Source organism: Heterocephalus glaber, unplaced genomic scaffold (genome assembly GCF_053883595.1).
Source record: "Heterocephalus glaber isolate CG9 unplaced genomic scaffold, H.glaber_assembly_v1.0 deba00001579, whole genome shotgun sequence".
NCBI classification, from domain to species: Eukaryota; Metazoa; Chordata; class Mammalia; order Rodentia; family Bathyergidae; genus Heterocephalus; species Heterocephalus glaber.
In genome coordinates, this window is record NW_028258360.1 from 8427562 (window position 1) to 8447505 (window position 19944).

General features: G+C 42.2%; 1 protein-coding gene across 3 annotated transcripts in view; it reads left to right on the forward strand.

The window, feature by feature from the left end:
• Positions 1–19944, forward strand: part of Myo16 (myosin XVI) — a 531552-nt gene that overhangs the window by 44039 nt on the left and 467569 nt on the right. Inside the window, exon 1 of one of the 3 annotated variants that reach the window (XM_087193117.1) lies at positions 3280–3732. The exons of 1 other annotated variant lie outside the window; for it this stretch is intronic. The gene's annotated coding sequence lies outside the window, so the exon portion shown is untranslated. Of the gene's footprint in view, positions 1–3279; positions 3733–14849; positions 15881–19944 lie in introns of those variants that run through there. One more of the 3 variants, XM_087193118.1, reaches the window with a different exon arrangement.

The following is a 19944-nucleotide window of genomic DNA, read 5'->3' on the forward strand; positions in this document are numbered from 1 at the left end:
TTGAGGTTAATTTTTCATATACTGATACCAGGTGTTCTAGTGCCATTTGCTGAAAACACTATCTCTTCCTCGTCTCTTGAATTGAGTTTATATTCTATAAAATGCTAATGTTAAATAACCTTTCAAAACTCAGTGGACCATATATATGTGGTTCTATTTCTAGATTAGATTCTCTGTTTTATTGCCATGATCTATATGTCTTTCCTTACACCAACACTGCCTTGATTACTGTAGTTTTAGAAGAAGTCTTAAAATTAGGCACTAAACGTCTTCCAACACTGTTTTTGTTTTTGTTTTTGTTTTTAACTTTTCTAGGTCCTTTGTACTCCTACATAACTTTTAAATTTCAATATCTAATTCTTCATTTATAGCAAGTATACACAGACCTGAGTTTTCATATATACCTTGTGTTTTCTAATCCTGCTAAATTCAAGTACAAGTTCTAGGGGCTCCTAGAGATTTCTTAGTATTTTCTCTGTAGATGATCATTTCATCTGCATATAAAGGTTTTGCTTCTGCCGTGCCAATTCTATCCTAGTTGTGTCATTTTATTGCCAGACTATTTTGGTGGGGACTAGGTTTCAAAGTTTAATGGACAGGTAAAGAGTAAGCATATCTGCCCTTGTTCCCCACCTTAAGGAGAAAGCATTGTATCTTCTCCATTTATATAAGGCCTTCTCGCTGGAAGTATGGAGTACATGTCTTTAATCTGTTGAGAAGTTTCTGTTCTACTTCTAGTCTCCTGATAGCTTTTACCACGAACAGCTGTAGAATTTAGTCCAACACTTTTTCTCCAACTAGTGACAGGATCATATGGCTTTTTCCTTTCCTCTGTTAAAATGATGACTTTTGGGGGTGGATCTTCCAATGCTGAACCAACACTGCCATCCCTATAACAAAACCACTTTCTACATCCTGCCAGATCTGACTTCCAATAGTTTGTTTTGTTAAACAAATTTCTATCTATGTTCATATTTTTTCTTCTATTATCTTTATCCAGTTTTAGGATTAGCACAATGTTGAGTTCCTAAAATGAGGGGAGAAGTGTTCCTTCTTTTTTCTTCTTTAATTGTTTGATATAATTTATCAGTTAAAATGTATATGAGCCTGCTGTTGTCATGTAGGTAGTTTTGCAAGCTAGGAATATACTTTCTTTAATAGGTGCTGTTCAAATTTTGTATTTCCTCCGGAGTTAGTTTCATTAATTTGTCTTCCAAGGTACTTCTCAGAAGTTGTCAAATTTATTTCAAAAAAGATTTTTGTAATATGCTTTCTATGTCCTTTTAAATTCTTTAAAATCTGTGGTAATCTCCTAGATCTTAATATTGTAATTTAGAAAATGTAAACTGATATTGTGTAACAGGAAGAAAAGGTCTAAAAGAGCAGGGGAATTGGGAGGGGTAGGGGAAGGGAAAAAAGGGAAAGGAAGAAATATGAGAAAAGGAAAAAAAATGGAAACAAGGCCTTTGCAAATAGGGAAGGTGGAGGGGGTGAAGGGAGGGCAAGGGAAGGGGAAAAAAAGAAGAACCAAGATACTCATGGTAAAGGTACAAGATCCCAATGATGAATGTAACTATTTTATACCGAAAATATGCCAATAAACTTAATGGGAAAAAAAAAAGAAATTGTTAAAATGCTTATTTATCTACTCATACGGGCAAATAGATTAAGAAAAAACTTGAGTATTAGGCATGTTTTTTATTTGATTTGATTGTCATGTTGAGATTAACACGTATGTAATTGCAGATAGACAGATACACAGATGTGATTCTTAGTAGGCCTACCTGAAAACTAGAATTAATTGAGCAAACTAATATCAAGAGAATAACCAGGCTAATCACTTATTAAAATTTTGTTTTCAGTTTTTATAAAGAAAGATCCAACTATTAGGGGCCTTTCAATAAAGTGATAAAAGCATTTAGGGCTCAGTACTCCACACACAGGCTCGACTTCTCCTCCTGGAGAAGAACGGCACCCCCTTTCCTAGGCGTGTGAACCCTGTCACCCCCAGCGAGAGCAGCTCACCAAGCCAGCAGCCTGATGACCTCTGAGCCACACAGGCCCTGGGAATTTTTGGTGGAGGAAATCCTACCTAACCTCAGTCCCGCCCTGGCACTATTTGGGATTGGCACGGGAGGAAGAGGTATGGCCTTTTGCTCTTTTTGTTTGTTTCTTTTTCCTGTAGAATGGGGACTGAACCAAGGCCTTTGCGCTAAGCTCCCTCGCCAGTGCTTTCTGTTTTTTATTCTGAGATGGGCAGGGTCTCAGCAAATTGAGCAGGTAGACTTGAAATTTTGATCCCCCTGCCTGAGCCTTTCCAGTGCTGGGATTCTAGACTTATGACCCAGGCCTGGCCTCTGCTGCACATTTCTCCCGGGGCCTACTCTGCATCGCAGGGCAGCCCTGTGATCCTGTGACACCTACCAGCCTCCACACTCGGTCACGAGTGCATGTGGCCCTGGAGTCCTGTGCTGTCCCTTGTTCTCCTGGGGACCCGCATGAAAGGCCTTGACTGAGGCGTCAGTGAGAGAACACTTCGGCTGCAGCACCTCATCTTCTGGTGTGCACCAAAGGCCTCCATTCCGTCCCCTTTTCATGCAGCAAGGAGCACGATTTAGGACTTGTAGCTGCCTCTCCTCTTAGGTGAATGAAGCAGTGACCTGATAAGATGTTTATTGTTATTTATTGTGTAAATACGGTTTTCAGTAGCACCGAACTAAGTTGAGTTGAATCCCCTGAAAAATGCTGAATTCCCAATCTCCAGGATGTGTGAATGGAAGCATCAGGAAATAGGTCTTTCCACACACAGACCGGTTCCGACGAGGGCCCGAGGGTGGGCGTGGTCACCACGATGGACAGACTCAGAGACGGTGCCCAGCGCGGGAGGTGAGCAGAGACACGCGGGAGTCGGCGCTGCGAGCGGCCGCAGCTGCCGTGATGACACTGACACTTGCGCAGGCGGGGGCCCAGGGACCTTGGCCCTACGCAGGGACGCCCTCTGTGGGGCTCTCAGAGAGGGCGAGGTCGTGCTGGCACCTTGAGCCTGGACCTCTGAGCTCCAAGCTGTGCGATGAAATTTCTGTGTGTTTAGCCCCCTTGTTTTCGGTCCTTCACAGCAGCCCTAGGAAGCAAATCCAAGCTCATGGTCGCTGTACCGGTGAGATTGTATCAGCGAAAGACAAGGCGCGGTGCCACTGAACCGTCTATGATTAGCAATCAGAAGCCTCAATTTGGGATAGAAGCTTTTAGTTGAAAGTGTAATACTGTGACTAGATAGTCTATCTGGAAATTATTTTCTTAATTGTTACAGTAAACTAAATCCCTCTACTGCCATTCTTGATGGTAATACAAGTTAGTTCGAATTCTTTTCCAAAAGGCTTTTAAAGAATTTTAAATAGGCACCTAAAATTTCTTTCCAACAAAAAAATCACTTTACAGTTGTTTTAATGTTCAACTATCATTACTTGGATTTAAATGTTAGGCCAGGAGCGGCATCAGAGGACCCGGGCCCATGAAGGTGCAGTGCTAGATGTTCCTATGATGCAGTCACCATTTCTACTAGGCTTTGAACAGCCGAGCTGAGCTGGAGCGTTACCATGCTGCAGAGTTGCTATGGCAACATCAAACCAATGAACGGACCACCTCCCAGATCCCGGCTGTGAGTAAGTGTGAAATTGATTCAGTTGTACACAGGAATACATGCAAGCCAAATTTGTCAGGATCAAATTTCTGGTAGGAAACTGCATTTTTAATTACTTAGACATTATGAATATGATATTAAATATTTGCTTTGGATATTCCAGTATGGTATTTAAAAATTAAATGCTAATTTTATGCTTTAGTATGTAATATCTATTCTGCACTTATTTCAGGTAACAGATTTGTTTCCTTTTATAGAAATTTGGATATCTAATGTCGAAGTTTACACTTGAGATAAGTATTTTAAATTATGTACTTTTGAAGTCAAACTGCTTTTATTTATTTAAGATTATCAAGTGTAGAGGAATGATCTTTTAGGGAATATAATGACAGGTACTGTGTATATACATTTATTTTTAGATCATATTTTAAAATTATGTTTTTCACTGAACAGTATCAAGTATCATAAGTAGTATGAATTAGAAAAATAAATACATTTTAAAAATTTAATGCTTAACCATTAGTCTCTGTAAAATAGCTTGTTAGCATGCTTATTATTTCATTGTGTTCAGATCTCATTTTTAGCAGCCATTTATTGTGGGGTGCTACTCTAAGTATGAAGTAAGTCTTGAACTTGTTCAGAGTGATCCGAGATGAGAGATTCCTGTCACATCCAGTTGCCTGCTTAGGGAACTCCTTTTTGGTATGGACTTGCTAGTGCATTGTTGAACTTACATGATGACTTGAAAACGATATGAGCTGTGTACTTCTCATATGTAGTAGGATCATATATTAATCTGTAATTAATTTCTTTTTCAAAGTTCATCTTCACAAACTACTTTTGGGCAACCTGATGCAGTGGATGTGCTTTGCTTCTTTTCTTTTTTTTCACACCACATATTCAAGGCTTTGTCTATGCCGTAAGGGTTTTGGAAACAAGAATAGGGAAAGATCTCTTTGGGATGTGTTAATTGCCAGAATGCCTCTCCCAAGTAGTCAGTGTAGCTCATCTTAACAAAATGCATTTATCAAGCATATTCAGCTAGAACTGGAACATATCTCGTCTCAGGGAACCCACACACATGAAGGGCTGTCTACTTTCCCATTAGTTCAGCTCGTAGAACAGAAGAGCATGACTTGTTTACATAACAGAAACCAATATTTGCTCTTTTATTCTCTTGGCAAAGACTTCCAAGGGCAACGTTTGACAGATCCTGGCTAAACCCTTGCTGACAGTGTATTTTTTCTTGCTTGATTCAGTGGAACTCAGTGGACAACAGCGATGCAGGCTAGTTATGTTTATGACTTTCTCACAGTTACATCTGAAGCCCTTCCTGTTTCTTATGAACAGCGTAGGTGTTGTTAAGTAAGACTGAGACTAGGTATTCTGAAGCATAACGCCTTTAGTCTCATGACTAACATTGCGCTGAGCTCACGTGCTGATATTTAACGGAAAGAATGAACACAAGAAAATGACTCTTGGATCAAATTTGACCTTGTCCTGAATCACTCGTGAATCTAGTGCAGCAAGAGCAGTCACCTATTTCTTTCTTGTAAACTGTTAGATGTGTGAAGACTGATCTTAGAAAAAAATGTGTATTTCATGTAAATCAAATAAATCCTGTGATGCCACTTTCGGAATGATGGTATGTTTTCTAGTATGAAAGTAGTAAGCTTATTGAAAATAGAAAGTCAGGAGGCAAGGAGAGTAAATATGGCGGCCCTCCACTGAGTGCATTTCCGGCCTGTCTGAGCCTGGACTCTAATCCGCCAAACCTAGTTTTAGTTGCCCAAATGAGCTTCCTCCCAGAAGGCACCTGTCTTGGTTAGCTGGGGTGTTATTAGAATCGTGTCCTGCGCTGAGCACCTCAGCAGCAGCGGGAACTTAGTGCTCACTGCTCTGCAGGCTGAAGTCTGAGATGTGGGCATCGACGCAGTCAGGTTCTGCCTAGGTCCCTCATTGGGGTTCTGATGCCCACTGCTTCCCCAAAACCTCGAGGAGCTGCCATCAGAGAGTGAGAGCTTGCTTGGGGTTCTTGTAGGAGGGCACTAATCCCATTTGTCAGGGCTCCACCCACATCCCCTGATCACCTCTCAAAGCTTTGCTTCCAAATACCGTCATGGTGGAAGTCAGGATTTTAATGTGAATTGTGAGAGGGCACAAGTATTCAGTCCTTGCAGAATCCTAGCTGTTATAGAACATGCGAGAAGTTACGAAGAGCAAAGAAATGGTGATTCATTGTAAAATGACAGTCCCATACACAAGCCCCACCACTGGATGCAGATCTTTGGGATGACTAGCAATTTTAAATAACTTTATACATACTTACATAATTTCGGCGTATGTATATGTATATGAACTACTACTTATTTGTGAATTTTTGTTCCAGGACTGAAATAAGTACAAGCATTGACAGGATGTGCTTAGAAATATTTAGACCAATGTGGCATTGCTGTGACATCCGGTTGCCTGATTGGGGAACTCTTTTTTGGTATGGACCAGATAGTGTATTGCTGAACTTGCATGATGACTTAAAAATGATATGAGCTGTGTACTTCTCGTATGTAGTGGAACCATATATTTATCTGTAGTTAATTTTTTTAAAAAAGTTCATCTCACAGACTGCTTTAAAAGAATTGGATAAAAGCCATACATTTATCTGTATCAAAAGATAAAATATCAGGATTTTATATATATATATAAACTGTAACATATTTAATTCTGGAGCTTTTTTATTGAGAAAATAAAATAATTCTATTTCTAATAAGGATGATACCAATAGTAACAAAACAAAAAACAGGCAAATAGACAGAAAACCCTGCCTCTTTCTGAGTAGTACATATGTTTTGGGCACCATGCAAGGTTCTGAATTTGCTGACATTATGTTACTTAGTTCTCAAAAACACTAACTTAGTAGGCAATGTTATTTCTACTTTAGAGATGAGGAAATTGAATAAGGAGAGGTTTGCTAGCGTGCCTGAGTCTTAACACCAAGAAATGGCAGATTGGGATTCAGTCTCCTTCCAAATCTCAGCCCTTCCTCACTATGATGATAAGAAAGAAGTATTACTTCATGCCCTGATTTATGCATTGAACTTTATCATAGTATGTATACATAGAACAGTTGCAATGAGTTAAAATATCTTGGTAGACACTTACTCAGACTTGGCTTTAAGAACAAAGTATTTCTCCAAGGAGGTTTGAGGGGACAGTGACATCTTCTTAATTTGTGTCTTTTTGGTATGAGGTAGTTTGAGTAAATCCAGACCAGATTGTTGTAGCTTTTACTATTACTGAGGTAAAAGGAGAAAAAACAGAGCAAGGCGAGTAGTCTGTGCTGCCGTTGCCATAATTTTCTCTCCAGGCTCTGAGCACATACTTCTTTGATGCCTGAATGTCTTCAAGCTTTAGAGATCTGGGAGTCGGTTCGTGGTTAGGGATGAGAGCATTGGTGAGGATGGGAGCCAGGGACCAGAGGCCAGCTCGGCATGGAGGACTGGCCCCAGGGATCAAGTGAAGACAAAATTGTCAAGGGTTGTGGATGGCTGAGAATAGAAAGCATAAAATAAGCAATGGCAAAGCTGAGAAGGACACGTGTGTTCCTGCCATGACACTGATGCTGATTCCAGACATCTCTGAAACAATAAAAGGCTAATCATGGAGTTGACAGTTGCAATTTCAGGTTTTGCTAGTTGTGTAGGAAGAGTAAAACATGCTTTTAGGGTGTCAGAGATGCAAGAGGAGGAGGAAGAGGTAAAGGGGCACCTGTGGGGTCAGTCACCTGTGTGTGATGTGCTCATGTGCACCTGGATGTGTGTTAGCTTCTACATCTGAATAATAAAGGCGCTTTGTGTTTCTGAGAGCACAGTTGGCCAAGTCCTCATGGCACTGAGTTGCTGGAGAAAAATGTTCACATTGTCGAGCATGGACACAAACCCTGTGCCAGCTCCACCACCTTCTCTTGGCACTGAGCTTCAGAACTTTTGATGTTTACCCATAGCCTACCATCCTTAATCTACTCCCATTAGCTATTGGGTATAATCTGCATTATTAGAGTAACTTCAAATACAAGTGATACTTATTCTAGTTGGAAGAAAATGCAGTTCCAAATTTCCAAGTGTTTGTAATGAGTCAAGTGAAGAACTTGGGAAGAATTGGGAATGCTGAGGTATCCTGCACCGTCTTTCCCATCTGCGAGTGGATTCTAGTGAGGACATGCCCGAGAGCGGTCATTTCACCCCTTCCTCAATTTCTTTGAGTAGACCACCACTCAGTAACACCCCCACTCTCTCTTTTTGCACCTGAAATTGTTGTAGAATAGTCCATGCCATCATACCTTCTCTCCTCCCTTCATTGACAAACATCTGTTTTCCATTGTTATCTCCTTGGAGACACAGTTGCGGAATCTGTTTCCATTCCAATTACATCCTTCAAATCTGGCGTTGATGATCTCTGCTTTAGTGACATGGCTTCAAATCAGAATCCAAAGCTGAATTTGAAAATATTTTTAAACGAAATGGGCTGAGGGGGCCAAAAAGGATGCTAGTGATGGTTTTGTTAACAGCGTTCGCCGCAGCGACAGCAGCACACACGTCTTGGGTCTGACCATCGTGAGACCATCGCATTCCAGACTTGAGGACCTAGGCTTGTTCCGATTTCTGAGTCTTTATTCTGGAGTCCACACTGAACAGGGAACTGCCTTTTCGGGCCTCACTTTCTGGAGCAGAACAGAAGCTGAAAGGGACAAGAAGGAACTCCCTGCCCCTAAAGTTTCTGGCTGTAACTGGCAGGCTTTTCCTCCTAACGTGCCACGGCTCAAAGCAAATCCCGTGGCCACATCCACAGTGCCCACTTACAGGGCAGCCTGCACAGGTGCACGGGAAGCGGGGGCTGCCCACCAGCCAGCCCAGGGACAGAGAAGGCCGTGGCCGCCCCTCACAGGGCTTAGAGTGAGGTTATGGGTGAGTATCTGTCTTTTCAATTTTATTAGTATTCTTTGGAATAACAATCAGTTTCCTTAGTAGTTAGAAAAGAGTAACACTTTTAATATGATAACTTTTTTAAAAAGTAGGGCATATTTTAAAGTGCTAAACTCAAAATAGTCATATATAATTTAAAGTAATCACAATTTGCATCTGTAACATTTATACGATTTTGATACTTAGTTTATTAAATGAATTATTAACGACATATTAAAATTTTCATGGCAGGAAGTAGGAGGCAGTCAGCAGACCAGGGATAGGCAGTGGCAGATTCTGAAGAAGTGAAGTTGGTCAGGGAGATCCAGCTGTCTCTATTCCGGTCTGGAGCTGGGGAGGGTCGAGCTGTCTCCTCTCCAGACCCAATTTCATAGGCTGAAGGCTGGTACATCAGCCTTTCAGATTTTTATTCTCTCTTCTTCACCCATTCACGCCATCTCTCTGTTCCCCCAAAGTCAAAGTAATAAATACAGGCAGCAATAGTGTGGGAAGATTAAGTGCAGTACTGTTCCTGGGTCCTGCCCCTTGGTGGGCTTCTGTCACGGGGACTTTTCCAGAGTAAGAGGCAGCTGGTTGGGTTTGCTCACAGCATCTTTGGTGCCTCAGTTTCTCCTTCATGTCCATGTCTGGCTCTGCAGTTGCAAGGCAGTTCAGAAAACTCACAAAGCTCCTGGTCACATGAGCAAGAAAATAGGATGAAGTTCTACTAAATTCTCATGTCTCAGCGGGCTGGGCAGTTCTGAAGCTGCAGGTGTCAGGTGAACCTACAGCATGGGGAGTTCGTGGGCACTGTGATGGAGAATCACAGATAAGCTTTAAAATTAACTTTATCTCCCACTGAACCATTAAAGATACTCAGAGAAAATACTGTGTTCTCTGACACCAGTAATACTGTATTATTATACCATGAACTCGAATACCTGTAAGGACAGAAAGTGTGATGGAAAACAACAGTAATTATGTAAATCATTGTAATGTATTAGACACAAAATGTAACAATCTGTGTTGTATGAAGAACATGTTTTTAATTTCTAAAGTAATTCAGTTGTAAGATATTTTAATGGTGTTACACTATTTGAGGCATCAACATTAGGAATCCAAATGTATTGTCTTCTTGGAAAATTGGTTGTAGTTAATATTTTAAATAATCTAGGGACATTTCATCACTATTTTGAATCATTGGTGAACTTTGTAATGCCTTTTCATTTGAGTCAGTTTTTCAAAAAGTTACTGTATAGCTTAGTGTTTTAAAAATTGTTCTTACCCCGAGGTTTTAGTCGCTTTTGCATTTCAGTGCAATGAGACATCCCACTAACTCTTGATGACTGGAGAAAATGAGTGCACGTAGACGTGACCCCCATCCCAGAGTGTCCCTGGGCAGAGTGGCCGCTGAGAGGTGCACGGTTAGGTCCTGGGGCAGAGGCCTGCCTGGCTAGCAGTCTCGACGTCTGACCGGGGCCAGGGTCCACCATGGGGCTCCTCCTCACCGAGACCTGTGCGGGTGAACTCACGGCTATGCGGGGGCCTTCAGTTCTGGACTCCAGCACGGAGGTGTCTGGGTTGCTGTCCACCCACTTGCATATCCTCCATTTCTGCTTCTCTCCTCTGTCTGGAGCATCATTTCCAACTCTCCTGCTAGTGCTGGGTCTACCCTATCCTGCAGGTGTTGATCACGTGCCCCTTGCCCTGTGAACAGCACAAACCCCACTGTCTGCCTCCGTTACTCAGCACTCCCACTAAGCTGGGGTCTCCTCCCCATCCTGGACGCTCACGGCTATCAAACACCATGGAACCGCAAATGTCTTGTGGCCCCATTTAGACTCAGTGGTTTAGAGATCAGGGAAGTATCCAGGAAAAGTTCATATAATCATTAATTTACAAGAAACGAGGTCATTTTGTTTGTGTAAAAGCTTCAGAACTTACCCCGTCTGTCCGCACTGCACATCCCTCCTCTTCATCTGTTTGGCATCCACACTAGTTTACTTGAGTAGCTTAACGTCGGAGATAAAGATCTCCACTTGTCACCTGCTGTGACTTCCTTTGGAGAGCAAGGATGCACCATATTCTGCATGGAAAAATTATAGTTTTCAAGAAATCTGAAAAAAGAGATTCTCCAGATGAAAGACCTTCTTCTATCTTTTGATCTTATCTGAACTAAGAAGCAGTTACCAATGTTAAACTTGGTTTTTAGCTAAATATCTGACTTAATATTTATTTCATATATACATGAGCATTATAAGTTGCCAGAGTTTGTGCATCTGCCTGAAATGACTTGGTATAATTATGAAAACTGTGTGACCTTTCCCACATTTACCTCAGTAATTAGAATACTAAAAATGTTACATAGGTTGCTGTTTGAAACACGAAGAGTGGATAATGAGAAACTTGTTTGTATGTTTATGTAGCAGCATTTTTAATTGCAATCCATTTCACAGTTCTTACTTTGAAATCCAACAGGAATTTTATTATATAAGATAAAATGTCAAAGTAGCGTCCAGTACTGAATGTCCCGTGGAAAACTCAACTAGAAATGACCACTTAGGAATGGTGTACTATGGATGAGTCAGGGCTCAAGAGCTTTATGTCCTTCTGTTTGGTTCACTTTGTGTAATTGCGTCCCCATCCCTCTCCTTCTCTCTCTCCCCCCCCCCAATCCTGTGGAACAAACCTAGAGCCTTTGCACTGAGCTACCTCCCCAGACTTTCTTAATTCTACTAATTTTTGAGACAGGATCTTGCTAAGGTGCTTAATTTCCTAGGCTGGGTTCAAACTTATGATCCTCCTGCTTCAGCCTCCCAGAGTCCTGGGATTATAGGCATAGACCATCATGCCTGGTACAGCAACTCCTTTTTAGAAAGCTGCCAGGCCCTTCCCAGGGCTCACAGGCTGCTGTTAGTCCTTCCCGACTGAGATCTCTGCTGGTTGGCATGAACCTTGGGCACCTTGGTGCCATGGTTTCCTCGTGTTGAGCTTCAGGGAAGAAGAACTACACCACGGGTCCACATAATCATCCCTAAGAGAACTGGGATGTGTGCACACTCCCAGGCCTTGCATTTTCCTGGTGTCATGGGACATTCATAATTACAGACTCTGTGGGGGTCATAATAATTATGGGATATTCCTTTGTGACTCACATGTGTCTTATTCCAACATCAGAGCCCGGGAAACATAACTGCTGAAAATTCCATCTTTAAAGTCTTATTTAAACTTCCCATATGTGATTTATGGACAATTCCAAAGGGGCTAATGATACAGTCTTACATTTTTTTCTTTGTTAGAAAGCAGACTCGAGAGACATCCCTGTTCACTTGCAAGTATAGAATTGAAAGTCACCTGAGCCAACTATGTGGCATGAAAAAACATTCTATCACAAATGACAAAAATAATTTCTGTGTTATGAGTCCATTTAAATCACTTCCAACTGCATTCTTTAAATTAGGTTTAAGCCCCACAAAATTATATTTTTGTTATGGCCTAGACACTTCTACTTAGAGGTCAAATTATCTTACAAAGATCAATTCAGAATTAAAGGATACATGTGAGTATTCCATAGGTCCGCTCTATAAAATCTCAGGTCAGTTCGTGTCCTGGAGTACGAATAGTAATCCTGTATTAAAAATTACATGGGTGATTTTAAAATAAAAACACTGACTATGTCATTTCTCCCCCGTGGCAATGTTATAATGAATGATTGCAGTCTCTGGTTTTGCAAAGACCCAGCTTTCCGGCTTTCACGCCCATCTGGGACAGTTCAGCTGGAGCAGGCCCTGCCCAGCTCTCCCAGTGCCAGAGGTCCCCGGTGCTCCTGCAGCTGTTGGAGCTGGGGGCCCTCAGGTCCCACCCACTGCCCGTCTTCCAGGCCTGGGTTCTCCTCCCCACCAGCTTACTTGGTGCAGTGCAGTACCTGCTGCAGCTCTGTCTTCCAGCGGTCACTGACCACACACCCACCCTTTCCTGTCCCCCCATCAGGTCATGATCCTCCTCTCTGGAGGGCTGGCTGGGGCGGAGAAGTGACAGAACTTTTCACTGGGGACCGCCGAGAGATGGGCACCGGGGTCAGCAGTAGGAGTGAATCTGGGGAAATGTGCCGATAGAGAAGGCGGATCGTGCTCAAGAGTGTTTCTGAAGGCAGAGGCTGAGTTGCATGCTGCAGGTGCCAGGGTGCTGCCCCAGGGCTTGCACTTCTCCAGTGCACAGTGCAGACCCAGTCAGGCAAAGGAGCTCAGGGGGACAGCTGGGTCCCAAGGGAAGCAGAGTGGGTAGAACGCGGCCCACTAGAGTGAGTGACTTGGTGGGTCCCCGAGGGCAGCTGGGCTCTGTGCGGCCATGGACACAGTGGTATCTTACTTAGTAGCAGCTGAGATTGTGTGCATTATCAGTGTGGAGTAACGTGTGTCTTTTGCTTGGGCCTCTTGGAGTCTTTCTATCCATCAGCATTGCCTTTTGGGCAACCTCTGTGACTAAACCAGGAGTCATTAGCGACTCAGGGCAGTCAGTCCCCGTATTTACACTTTCTGTATCCACCACCAATGGCAGATCTAAGATACCAGGAAAACACTGCATCTGTACCAACACCGACAGACTTTTTATTCTTGTTGTTGTGCTCAACTACTTACATAATATTTGTATTGTGTCGTGTATTATAAGAAGGCTAGAAATTATTTAATATATATATGCAGGAAGATGTGCAGATTATACATGAGTACTGCGTTTGATGTAAGGGACAGCAGCTGCAGATTTTAGTATCCCCATGGATCCTGGAAAGGTCTCCCTAGATTCTGAGGGGATGACTGTGTCCCAGAGGATAATTCCAAAGAGCTGTGGGCTGGAGGCTGGGAGAGAAGCTGGTCTGCATGCGGTTTGATCTGTAGGACTAAGGCTGCTGGTGGAATTCTTAGAACTGCTAAAGGCAAGTTCTGGGGGAATGTCCAAAGAACAGAATTCCGTGGAGGGATTATGAGTCACATCTACTGTTTGGCCACCTGAACTAATGGCTGTAGATGGTCGCTTCCTTAAAAATACTTTAAACCAGTGTTTCCAGTGAATGTTGTCCATGAGCAACACTTGTTTGTGATTAGGTGGTTTTCCACTCAGATTAACTTAGAGATCCAAGGATCTGTATATGAGATTGGACTGGTTGAGGCCATTTTCTTTCTAGTGGAAAATCGTATACAATGGTACCTCGGTTCACAACTTGATTCACCACCATGATTCTAGTAGCAAACCAAGTTGGATGAGAACTGAATCAAATTCTGTGGTTTGTGACCAGAATCGTGGAGAGAATCAAGTTCGTGAACCAAGGCACCACTGTAATCAAACCAACAGTAGCTCATTGTTTGATTCTGGAAAATACAGAGGATAGAAACAGTCAGACAGCTCCTCCATTCAGGTAAGCATACCACTGTAAATTGATGAATTTTCAAGATAGAGTTTAAGTCAGTTTCCTGAAATTACTATCCTCTTCCTTTTGCCATGCCTTCTGCTATGGTGGCAGCAGTTCATGCCCACCAGAATAGTTTAGAAATGGTGTCAGTTTAAAGCTGCACTCCATGCTATGGTGTGCATGTGCTGGGGAATCTCCTGACATCTGGGCAGGCACAGGGCTTCCCTGAGAAGGATCCTGCACACTGGTGGTCCTGTGTCTCTCTTCACTCAGTCACACCTCCCTTGTACACCCTGTGATTTCTGTGCTTAAAATTCTCTGGGTTAACCTGCAACCCAAAGGTACACGTATGACAGGCTAAGTAGAATCTTGCTAGGTTTTGAAAATTTCCCCTCAGACATTAAAGTTGTTTTATCCTCCAACTAGTTGGACAGTTCTTTAAGCTTCTTTGCTTTTACAAAAAGTTTTCCCAGTAACAGTTCTATTTTTTGCGCCCCACTCGTTAGTTAAATTATGCAACCATAATTTAATTAGCCAAATTATGCAACCATAACAACTAGAACCCATTTGAGACTAAAGGGAACAGCCTCGTGCTGCGGTCCCAGCTGCATGGTGGGGATGGAGTGGCTTGGGTCACCTGAGCTGGCTGGGGTTTGAGAGGGTCTGGAGGACAGCCAGGAAGGGAGCCAGTTAGCAGCTTCCCTAGAAAAGAACTTCTACTTGCTTTGTACAACTCAGCAATTCAGGAAATAACCTGTATTATCCAATTTAACATTTAGACTTAATGGGAAATCTGGAAAATGTGAATTGCCTCATAAGCCTTTAACCATGATGTTTTTCTAAAATAAAATGTCAAAATATCCTTCTCTACATAGCAGAAGTTGTGAACAGCATTTTAATTCAGTTATCTTTAAATCCATGGATCCATACGGGGATGTGATGGACACAGCCAGTGTGAACGCTCCCAGGCCCAGTGTCTGAGGGCCCGGTTCAGAAATGTGAAAAGAGATAGAAGAATTTAACTTAATGATTTACCAAAGAGATAGCAACAAAGGACACAGTGTACACATCATATGATACAGGATTTCCAAACGAGGAACCTCATGCTAGTACAGTAGCTATGATTACAGTTTCTGGTAGTGAAATTTTCCCCATGTCAGAATCTGAGTCACACAGATGACAATGCACGTGATATGCAGGTCAAATGGAATGTGATATGTATATTACAATAATACAATATTATATTCCATCTGCTGTGCACTCCTTGGAGGACGTCCTCCCCCGGCCACTGCATGTCTTTTTTCTCCTTACACACACCCTGCTCCTTGGCCATGTGTGTGTATGTCGTTGTGTTTGTTGTCCTCAGGCTGCCCCAGGATTTGCTTCCTTCTTACTCTTTCTCACAGGGCGATGTGATGAAGAGGATGCAGCTCCTCAGTGCTGGGGGAACAAGTGAGGGCCTCAAATTCCTGCTTCAGACTCACTGTTCGCACAGGGGAGACTGTGTTATTTGCATACATTCAGTAGTATATTTCCTGTGGCCATCAAGCCATTGGGGGTATAGCCCAAGGCCTACACTTTTTCTTAACCTTAATTTTTTTTTATCTTACTTAGTTTGGTCTCCCCAGTGCTTTTCATCCTAATTCTTTTGTCCTCAGGAATTTCTCTTGATGCATTGTGACTGCTGCAAACTCAGAGATAACAGAGTGTAATGAGTGTGCAGCACTCAGGGAGCAAACACCACTGAGCTGCTTAGTTTGACTGCAGCCCTGCACCCCAGTCCGGTTCCACGTCCGGGTGTTCTGCCCGCTCCCCATGAGGCATCTCAGAGTGGGACATGCAGGAAACAGCATCCTGAGCCGGGAGCTCTTTAAGAAGGTAACTCACCCCATTTAGGACCCATCACCCCCAAACCTACCCAGGGGAGAAGGGGAATGAATACTCAAGCCCAGCGTCTCTACTCAGGGTGGAGCAGGGCTGTGGGAACGCGTGGCAGGGTCGGCTGCCGTGAGTTCTTGTGTTCCCTCGGCTGGTGCCATCCATGTATGTGTACGGGGGTCTGAGTTGAATTTTGAAGTGTGGATGAGCAGAGTTTGGATAAATTAAGGGTGCGAGCATGGCGTTGGAGGGGTTAGGATGAAGGTGAAGGCTCTTTCATACCAAAGGAAGACAAGGAGGCCCTGTTCCGCGCACCAAGGTTGCCTGAACGCCTCTGAATGAATGGCTGTGCATGTGGAGGACAATGGGAACACTGGAGGTTTTGCTGACTCCCAGGCTTACAGGGTCATCCACCCTAGGTAGGACCGTGCATGGGGAACCAATGAACAGCACTAAATTGCAATAGTGTTATAATAATATTCAGCTTTGACACTGATAGTGTAGATTCATAAAATGCTATAGAGCAAGTTTATGAGTAAATGTAATATTAAAGAGTGTGCCCTGGGGCTGGGGATTTAGCCCAGTGGTTTTGCCACCTGCTGCGCAAGCGCAAGGACCAGAGTTCGATCCCCGGTACCAAAAAAAACAAAAAACAAAAAAGAGTGTGCCCTATCAAAGAGAAATAATGTTGAAGATACACAAAATTACTTGATGCATATTTTGGCTATTACAGTTTGTGTGAAATGGTAGGAGCAATCTTGGCTTCATTTCGGCTTTTTAAAACTTGTGTATAAGATTACACAATTATTTTCTCCACCTGTTTTGGCTAAAGATGGTTCCTGGTATGTCATATAAGGACACATTTTGGAACATATCTGTAATTCACCCTGAGGATGGAGAGAGTACTCATGCATCACATTGATAGGAAGGATGACATCATTCACTCAGAATTCCTGCCTCAGACACAGAAGTTTCTAGAACACAGTTTACCTTAGGCTGAAAAATTCCCCAGAAACAAGATTATAATAACTTGCGGGCTGCTAAATTTGAAAATTTTAGTACACTGCAGATTTAAATCTCATATTTCTAAAGTATGAAAACAAGAAGTATGCACAGTGGGCTTGGAATATTGTATTATTTTTTAATGGTTTGGAAGGGAGTATATTTTGGTTTTTGTAGAGAATAATTTTAGATGTAAAAAAATTAAAATCAGTATATATTTTTCCCTTTATGTGGGTAAATATTTGGGGATATTTAAGGAAATCAAAATGGACTCACTGACAAAGTGCTAGAATGATAATAATTTACTCATTTTTGGAATTTATACTGCTGTGTAATTTTTCTAAATTAAGATAATTCTGGTACAATGTGGAAAATTTGGAAAGCAAATGTAAGAAAAATTAAGGAATTAAAACCACGTTAGATATCACCAGTGAGTAAAGAAAAACTATGAACCTGTTGGTCTTATCCACCCAATATTTAGTGTAGAGGTTAAATTCTTACTATATTATGTAAAAGTAGAACTACATTATTATTGCCTACTACACAACAGCATACACATATAACATCTGGAATATGAACTTTGAAAAAGGGAATCCCCTCTCACTGCATGTAACTCTACTTCTAAACACCTGGTTATTGTAATATATGATCTCATGGTGTTAGAAAACACCCTGAAGCCCTACTGCATGAGTGAGCGAGGTTAACAGTCAACCGTGTCAGAAAAGACAAATACACCCCAAACCAGCCCAAAGCACACAGTTATTTGCTAAAATAAAAATGTATTTCCATTTAGAAATGTAATAGCATTGTACTTCAGAGTATCAGGAAAACAAAACATCTAAAGAAGGAAATGATGTTCTCCACGTTTCCAATGCCATCACTCAGAACAACAACTTTGAAAACCTGTTTCCCACCCTGTTCACACTGTAGGGTCCTCTTGCGTGGGGAATTTTGTGGGTGTCCTCCACCTCTCCGGGTGTGCGATGCCATCAGCCCACATGCGACATCTTGAAAGGGGCAGATTTCTGTGTTGGGTTCTCATCACCACTTTGCCTGTCTGGGAAAGGGAAGTGTCCCTTGTTGGTTCTGGACGAATGGGCTCTTCTCTGGCCTGCACTGGTCGCAGAGACTGTCGGAGAAGGTACCCTCACTCGGTAAATCTGTGGAGCTGAGGCAGTGCAAAAGCAGTGTGGGTGAAATGTGGCTTCTGAGTCCACACGCTCTGCAGTACCAGGGACTTAGACCCAGTTTTCAGAAAGTGATAAAAAAAATACAGCGAGACCGACACCAGAGAGGAAATTGAAGAACAGAGAGAAAATTAGCAAACAGCTCTTCCTCAGAAAAAGAAAAAATAAGAAAAAGACTAAGAAAAGTCTTTATAAAGAGCAAGTTTTGAGATCTTGGGTTGGATATTATTTTTATGGTAAATCATTACTAACATTTGCAAATATTTCCATCTCACCTCCTCTAGACCCAAGGAGGGGTGGCATCTTCATTCTCTGTTTGGGCAGCTTGGTGGGATTCCTGGAGAAGGAGAGGCGGGGGCAGGGCACGGCACTGGTTGGTGTGAGACCTGGGACTCTTCCCTTCCTGGTACAGGGGGTGGCCATAGGCAGACTTGGGCTGGACAGATCCCTCTTGCGTATTCAGGAGGAAGAGGCGATGCGAGAGACAAGGGCACTTTCTAAGTTTTGGCCACCGGGATTTGGAGTTGATTTTTAGCGCAGTGTCAGTCTTACTCCTCACAGTGGGGTGGAATTTACGGATTCTGTGGGTGGCACCTTGCAGTGATAAGTGGGTGCTCTTCCCCAGTGCAGCGTGGGAAAGACCTCCCAGGGGCCAAGGCAAAGGCACAGCAGTGCTGAACCAAAGCCACGGAGGCCGCCCTGGGCTGGAGGGCGGTGCATGGAGCTCTTGTCCTTGCATAACTACGAACAGCAGCATCTCTCTCTCAAGGGCTGTGCTTTATATGATAAATTGTGCCCGAGTGCTACATAAATCACATGTTGATGCTTTATCCCTGCCTTTTCCAACTGAACAGGTTTTGTGATATTTTTTATTATTAACGTGATTAATATGTTCCAGTAAATTCCATAATAGTGTTTCACATCTCACATTTTATTATACTGTATTTCTTTATTTTCTATTCCTTGGTGTTGTCATTAATGCACTGTTTACTTTCCTCTAGATTTTACTATGTCAGTATTTCCAAAATTCCTTTATATCATCTTATAATAAACACAGTGAAATTTACTATTTCATGAAATTAGCATTTTTTAAGCCAGTAATTGCTAAAACCACCAAGCAAATACTAACTCAGAGTTGTCTTCAGTCCAAAAAATACAATGTCCAATGTTACTTAATGAACCACTTTCAAAGCACATTCTAGGACTTTAGGCCTGATTGTGTATATTAAACACTTTCCTAACTTGTTCTCTCTCTCCTTCCCTCCCTCTCTCTCTGCTTCTCTCTCTCCCTCTCTCAATTACATTTATCTATGTGAAAAATTCAGAAACCATTCACAGGTGTTTTCTGAAATCATGACTGGAAAATTGGGGTTAACTTGGAGAGAGAAGTTCAAAGAGAGCTCAGTATTCTAGAGCAAAATTAGAAATGGCATCATGTGCAACTCTTTAAAAAGACACGGTATTGTAAATTATGTAGATTAACTTCTCTAAATCCAATTTTTCAATACGTACCTTCTTCCTTCACTTTTATTTATGAATGTATATGAAGGCTATATGTAGGATTACATATTCTATAATCCGTGCTATGCTCATTTTAAAACCTCATCAAATAGTTACATTCACATGGGCGAGAAGGTTTTGTGTTCTGGAAGGCCATTATCAATGATCAAAACCCTGTTTGCTAAACAGTATATTGTCAGCATAGATTAAATTACCAGAACATTATTTCCAGTGCATACTAAGAAGGCAAATATTTTATTTTAAAATATTGTGCATTTTCACAAAGATCCATACAATTTGAGCCTTATGTAGTGCTTCTCGAAGTTAGTAGGTGCTAGGATGGTTTGACAAGTTTTACCGGGGATCAATGCCTGG